Source organism: Corvus moneduloides, chromosome 9, assembly GCF_009650955.1.
Source record: "Corvus moneduloides isolate bCorMon1 chromosome 9, bCorMon1.pri, whole genome shotgun sequence".
Lineage (NCBI taxonomy): Eukaryota > Metazoa > Chordata > Aves > Passeriformes > Corvidae > Corvus > Corvus moneduloides.
The window spans coordinates 6,280,094-6,288,155 of NC_045484.1; positions in this window are offsets into that span (position 1 = coordinate 6,280,094).

Here is an 8,062-nt window from a genome sequence, read left to right on the forward strand (position 1 = left end):
CGGAGCGTTAATAGTAAGACTGTAAAAAGAACTAATACAGTATTGTATTAATTAACAACTGTGCTAAACTGCAGAGAGTGTTAGTGTAACCCAAAAGCTATGATTTATATTCAAAGAGCAGCTGTATAAGCCTGGATTTGAAAATACTAACATGCAGCCCATCTCCTTAAGGCTCACAGAAATTATACATTAAGCTTCTTGCCCTCTTGGTTGAGGCACAGAAAGTGCTGTGGAAGGACAGAAGTTCATTTTGCAAACAAATTCGGAATTTGAAATTCTGCTTCATTCTAAATGAAGATGTAAAGGGGGAATTTTGAAATTTGTTATGAGGGAAAGCCGCACAACCACAGTTTTCCAAATTGCTTAAAATTTTTTATCCAGACAAAATCCAATGTTTCTTTTGAATTGAACTTTTGACATAATTTGCACTTAAAATGTTATTAAGGCTTGTTCAAAAACCTAGAAATTAATGATAACATTAGAAACGTTCTGACTCTGTCAGAATTTTTATCACATCTTACTCCCCTGAGATGCAATTCTGGCAAAGGTTTTCAGACTTTGTAAGGAGTTGCACTATGACAAATCTCTGTGTGCTAGTGGAAAAGAGTTCTATAAAACATCCCTCACATGACTGGAGGCAGAACTGGCTGTGTCAAATATTGTCAGCTGTGTTAGATTAACTAAAAAAGAAGCCTGAAGATAACAAGACAAGGGAGCCTCTCAGCTGGGTTTTAGTACACATTGCTGTCCTTTGATAACAAATCTCCAATTTTAATTTTAATTGCATAACTCATCTTCTCTAGCAATATGTTTGCACATGTTGAGAATTACCAGTTTATGGCAGAAGGCTTTCTGCCATCAAATCTTATCCAGTAACTCTTCTGTTAATGTTCCATTGCTAATTGTAGCATTAAGGAAAACCACACTGGTGATATGGTGAATATTCTGGCGTGTCTTGTAGCCTAGAAACCTATGGTTCCCATGACACATACGCTTCTAGAATGTTTTGACTAATTCTTCCACTCCAATCAGCTGGTATTGGATGCAAATTGAGTATATAACATTGTCAGAAACCTTAGGTGAACACTTGCATTCAGGATTTTTTCCCAGAACTAAAGACTTCAAATTCCCTCCAAGCCACCTACATTGCTTTCATTCTACCGAGGCTGCTAAAAACTGATGTGGTGTTTGTGTGCACAGGAGTGTGTGCAGATACCTGAAGGAGTCTTAGCATCATAGAATATCCTGAGTTGGAAGTGACCCACAAGAGTCATCAAAATCCAAGTCCTGGCCCTGCACAGGACAGTCCCAAGAATCCTACCATGTGCCTGAGAGCATTGTCCAAATGTTTCTTGAACTCTGGCAGCCTTGGTCACTTGTTTTTTTCAGGAAACAGGCATCAGTCCTATAATTAGTAACACTGATTAGCAAAAAGAGAGGAATATTTATGTATTTTCCTTTACATGTATTAAAAATTAATATGACCTTCACCACTTTTTCTTCCAGCCAGAGGCATCTGCCATGGTATAGAATACTTGGGGACTACTGGAGATCCTTGTACAGTGGTGTCTGTGCCAGGCAGACCTGAGTGGTGTTGGTCACTGCAATGGTGAGAGAATGGCATTGTGGAAACAGGGGAATAAAGAATTTTATACAAATCTAAACAGCTGCCACAGCTTACAGGGCACAATATATCAGCTGGCCATATGTACACCAGAGTGGGTGCAGTTCAGTAATGAGAGACGTGGTTCCAAGATGGATATCAAATGCAAAGTGGTTCAAGATGAAAAACGGAATATAAATGGTTGGTGTGGTTACCAGTGAAATACATTTTTCAATGTAAAAATGTTCTTCCTGTGTTTTGTATATCTTTCCTATCAGAATTTCCAGAATGTATATACATAAATATATAATGAAAATTGGTTCCCTTACCTATGTGAGAAGAGAGAAAAGTAAAATCTTAATTTAGTAGAAAAACCCATATTTCATGGTTTCCACATTCCTGGAAATTAATGTTTCGTGGTTGTGTTACTTCCACAGTAAAATAGTGAAGCTTTTCTGGTGACATAATGAACCTCAAGAGTAAAGAAACACAAGCCCTTCAGGAGCTTAAATGCATGAGATTGCTTCAGACTGAATAATATTTTGGTTTCCTCCCTTTCTGAGGCATATTTTAATTCAAGAACTCCCAGTCATCCAGTACAGGCCACCCTTAAATGTTCCTTAATTTGGGTAAGGGCCATTCTTGGCTTAGAAATTCAGGGCTATCTGCATTTTACCAATAGTATATAATAATAAGTAATCACAAATTTCAAACAGAAGATTTTGCTTAGAAATCATCTATGTATGAGTTGTTCTTTGGTGTTCAAAGACTGGATAGTCAATTCAATGGCTCTGCCTCAACTTCCATTTAAATGATAATTTTAAAGAAGTTTTTATTTTCTTGGGTTGCAGAGGGGGTTTGAATCCCATTTGTTTGGTGCTCATTTAAGACTTGTTCCCAATCTTGATGTTACCAGAAATTTAATCCAAGATCAAGACCCCGTCTGCGTCAAGGCTCACAGAATACTGAGGGTCCTTCAAGCTCAAGTCCTCATTCACCACTAATCACAGGTGATTAGGGAAATACCCAACTTGCCCTTCAATCAGATCTTTCTCCCCAGCAACCACATCAAGTAAAGGCTTAGCCAAAGCACAGTAAATCCCATTTCTGCCATGCCTGGTGTCACTTGGTTTCTTCGTATCAGGTCCAGTGCTTCTATTCTGTGTGACTGAAGGTCAAGTATTACCTTTATTACTTGAATATGAGCCTCAAACCCTGACCGTAGCCTCCAAATGCCACTGCAGCCCAACAAAATGTAGGGGAACAATTGTTGCAGCATTCTGACAATCAATCCCTGCCATGCAGCTCCAGCAACCATCACAGCTCAAGCTGTTCATGTTCCAAAGGCAATTCAGACATTGCAAATGTCCTTTCATTCCTAACTGGAAGAGAGCACCGTAGTTTTGAAACATACAGCTGAATGAATGTGCTAAAACGCTTCATTTCAGAAGTACTAAAATGATATTAGATATTTTTAGTTTGACTTTCTTGTTTGGATGTTTATATAAGCTAGTTTGAACGGACATGTTATGTGAGATGACGATGTAATACATTATATAGTATTGAAATAGTTGAAGTGAAACATCAGTTTCCTACGGAATACACTAATAAAATCAGCACATTCCCAGTCCCTAAATTTAGTGAAACAAGTCAGCAATTTCCAGAGGAAACTGATTTCAAGAGGAACAGCCCTGTCAAGAAGCCTTTCCCCAAGCTCACTTTGTCCAAATCTATTCCATCCACTCAGGCATCTCAGTATGCCTAGTCTAGGAAGCAGCTACTGCAGGCTCTTTGACACGTAAGAAGAAGCTGACACCTCCAGAGCACTCTGACTACCTCCAAACTGGACTGGACTGAAATTAGAGCTTCCCCTCTCTCCAGGGGCTGTGCAGTGACAGTGCATCCTTGTTACAACCAATTCAGCATCCTCATTGTTAATGTCAAACAGGAGTGCAGTGTGTTCTGAGAAGCTGTGGCTGTCAAAAAGAAGGCATGGACTCGGATAACCAAACACCCACTGAAAATCAAAGTCGTGGAACCAGGACACTGCATTAAAGGGACAGTATAGCGCTGCCTAATGCCAAGTGGCAAAAGCTTTGCCAGTTAGTCTGCCAAAGAACCCTGAGTACCTTTGTGCCATTCACTTGGTTTAATCCATGCTCTTAATCCAGGCTCCCCAGAGCATTTACAATGGCATATCAGACATAGGCCTGTCTAGAGGAACTTCACTCTTATGTGTGATTAAAACCATTTGTGCTGCGTGCCATCCTTCCCTTCCTTTGATGCTTCTTCCAACTTGCCAAAAATTATTTGTTTTCTGGGGACATCACCACATCTCACTGAAGTAAAACAGATTACCTTTGATTTTAAGAGGAGGTAATTCTGTTTGTCTGAGAGCAATAACAACATGCTGCATTTCAAACATGCAGGTTAATTCCTGTCTTTTCCAAAATAATGGCAAGTAGGCACCCCCAGACCACTGTACCATGCAAAGCTCACGTTCTCATCACCATAAATAATAATATTTGTATGACACTATACACTCCTAGGCCATGAAGAATGGGTTTTATTGTGTTCGGGAAAAGAAAACTGAGGTGCAAAAAGGTGATCTGGGCAGCACTACAGCTTTATCTAAGTGGTAGCTGTGAGTAGCACGTCTACAAACCAGGCCAGAATGTTTTGCAGGCGGACATAAACTCATACTGGCTGTGCTGGGAACAAATTGAAACAGCACAGTTGTGGTTAGCCTGCTTACTTGCCCAACCTGGAATGTTCTTTAAAGAGAGAGCTCAGGCCTCTGATTGTGCTCAGGAATAGTAACAGCTTCTTTTCCTTTCAAAGCATTGAAACAGCAACCAAGTTTCAAGTTTTTTGCCTGCAGCAAAAATAAAAACATAAAATTGGTGAAAAGTCTCTCTTCCCTGTATCTCTCTTCAAAGAAATGTTGGATTTTCAGGCATTTCAACCTGTTGTGGTATCTTCAGACTCCTGAGATTAAGATTTTTAGAGGCCTTTGAAAATGCACAAGTCTCGTAAATGCACTGTGGCTTAGCAGATACCCATTGGCATCGTTGGATGCCTGTAAGGCTCTGAAGGATTGGCTTGTAGGAACCTCAGCTTCACACAAGACCACATTTTCAGAATTTTCTAGGAGACCATGTTTGAAAGCCATTAAGTGCCTGTCAGTGAAGGCTGGCATCTAGAGATATTTCATTTAGAGGTCTTTCTAAAGCATTTGGCCAATTCAATCTGAGTTTAGCACTAGCATGTCTTTGCAAACCCCTCAGGGAGATGTAGGCATCTTAGGTACAAGTAATCTCGCTTGATTTAAGACATCTAAATACAGATATCTCATCTAAGGTAATTGTTTAGGCCCTCTTTGCAGTCAGTGGAGAAGAACAGGGACATGCAGGAGACCTGGCAGGCCTGTGCGTTCATCCCTTTCTAAACAGATGTATTAAAGATCCCAGTGATAGCAAAGTCCTTCTGAAAGCTCCATTCTACTGTGCCTCTTCACAGTGACTTGAATTGATTAGTAGGTACATTGTGCCTGATTGTTCCTTTCTCCCTCATCAAGTCAAAAATCACAGATCTAGGTTCAAAATCTTTGGATTATTCCCCTCTGTGGGCACAGACATGGTAACAGTTTTACCTATGCACACCCCTATACATAGAATATATGCAGTTTGTACTGGCCAAGGTGACCTGTGGTCCTGGGAATACGTGTGGCTTGCCAGCTTTTCACAAGGCATCTGCTGCAGTGGAACAGGGACTGCTGCGTGACCTGGATCCCCAGCCATGCAAAGTAATGGTCCAGAACTGTTTGCCAAGGGAACTGTTGCTGGATGAGCATGGGATGTCATCTGCTCAACCTGGCTCCATCCCAGGACTCCATGGCAAATCCCCTGGGTGAAAGCTGACATGTCTCACTTGTAAAACCCCCTCAGATCTGTCTCAGCCTCTTTGAATTAAGGCTGCTTGCATCTTAAGCCTCTCAGTCATGTGAGGATTTTGTAATGTGGGACACAGCATAAGCTAAATTGACCTGAGCACCTTGTGGCTCCCTTCCCCATGGGTGCACGTGGTCACTGGGCACACCAGGGGGGAGGTGCTTCTCACCTGATTTGGACATCTAAGAGAAACTCATCTGGGGTTAAGGCAATTGTCAAGATTTCCCACAATTTTCATTGGGGAGTAATCAGCTCCTCCCAGAAAGCTGCTTCCCTCCTATGATGGCTGTCCCAAGGTTATCCCATACATGCAGCTGTAGAAGAAGCCCAGGGAACTGTCTTAGGTCCAGACAAGTAATTCTTAGGTGTCTAAGAGAGGTGAGGTGAATTTCAGCTCCAGTGTATGGAAATTCAGGGACCCTGCTGTGAGACTTCAGTGCATTCAAGTCTGTTCTTTCTCCCACAGATGCAAACTTGGATCTGCAGCCCCAGCTGTAAAAATTTTGCAACTCTGAAAGTCTCTCCAGAGGTCTGAAGTAAAGGCTGTTAGAAATTACTCCATCTTGGACCTTTTAGCATTTTTCTTTCGGAAGGTATGGGCACAGAAACTCCTGAAAACTCAGTGGAGTACAAATCACGCTGATATTTGGCTGGTACCTCCCTCAGGTAGACATGATGAGTTTCCTTAGAGGTGCTTTTTGCACTCTGGATTGATCAGTTTACCAGTGAACCAGGGCTGACCTTCTGTTGGGTCTTATTAAATAACACTCTAGTTTTCTTTATGGATCAGTATGTGAGTGCATTGCTAAATAAACAAATGACTTCTCCTAAAATTGGGGTACAATTGGCAAACTCTTAAAAATCCAACCCATAAAATAAACAGACTCCAGGAGTTACCTCTTACTCCCCCCGCTGTGGGAACTTCAAGGTAACAAGAAGTCAATAAACCCCCATCAACAAAATCCCCACCGGGATCCAGGCAACTGAGACTCTGAAGCAGCACTCATCAAGAGAAACTAAGTGATCCAGTAAAACATTAGAGTTCCCAGAGGACCCATATTTGCCTTGGTTTGAGGCAGTCCTGACCACTTACCAAGGGCAAGGAGGCTCCTGTTGGATGGTGTCTGTAGAGTCACTCTGCTTTCTGATGTGCTCCCTGCCTGTGATTAGTCTGTGTTTCACCCATAACTGTCTGGATGCCAAGGCAGAGGGACCCTGAACAATGAGAGCTTTCTCACACCAAATCATTTCACTGCTCAGGTAGGATTCAGTCCCTGTTGCTCTGTTCTCCTCAGTCTTGTAGACCCTCAAGTTGATGTCTGATAACACCTTCAGTTTGTAACATGAAGCAATGCTGATTTCTATAGGCAGAGCAAACCTGGCCTTGGCCCTATTGCAGCTGAGATCAGGAACTAATGATCCTCTTTTTCTGGGCTCTTTCAGCACAGGCAGCTTCATCCTGCCTCCCCCAATAGACTGTAATCTCTACAGCAAGGAGAGAAATACCACTTCACAAAAGATGGCATAGAGCACCATGGAGATCCAAATCAGTTATACAACAGCCAGGACAGGTGTATGTACCAAACAGAAAGGATTTAGGAATCAGTGGATTACTTTCCACCACTGCCTTCTCAGGTAGGGAGATCTGCTTCCAGTCAGGCTTTTATAGCCTTCAGCATTTCAGCATTAGAGCAGGTTGTAATAATTAGGATCTTTTCCACCCCACTGTCAGGTGGGGAAGGACTAGGTATCTTCATTGCATGTATGGGAAGCCCAAAAAGCAGAGTACATTCTTCTTGTCTTAATTCAGCTGTTTAGTCCAACGGGTTATTACAGCTGCCTAATAATCAGGGAAGCAAGGCCAGTTCCTTTGCAAGACTTGTCAGTACATCTGGTGCTATTGGACAAATCTGACATTAGGAATATCCTGTCTTTCACTGCTGATGAGTGGTTTGGTCTTCAGCTGGGACCAAATTCAACCAAATGGGTTTAATCTCATCTTGAGGGAAGAAAGGCCTGAGAGAGCTGTATGAGTTAGAGCAGGGAACAAACCTAGCTCTCCTTAGTCACAGCCATGTGCTCATGCCACTGAGCCATTTTCTCTTTATTTGTGTAAACCAAAGGGATTTGGGTTTCCAAGATGGTAAACAAGGATTTAATTACTTCCTCCCTTGTCCCAAATAACTTTCCCTGAAGCTAACATGGTAAACAGAGCCCCTGTTCTCAAAAAAAGCCTTTCTGCTTGGTGTTGTTTTTGTAACTGATCTTCTGCTGGAAAACAAGCAGAAGATTCACATTTTTGCTAAAAACAACCCAAGGGAACCTTTTAATAATATTACATGCAGTCTTACACCCTGCTCCACTGGGCCCTGTGGCAAAAGAATGGATACCCATCCATGGATGGGTTTGCAATCCTGTGGAATAAAGAAGCTGGGGGGCAGCTGGCAGCACACAGCACTCGCTCCCCTCCTGCTTTGTGCCTTGTTTGGCAGTCAGAGTGGACAGAACA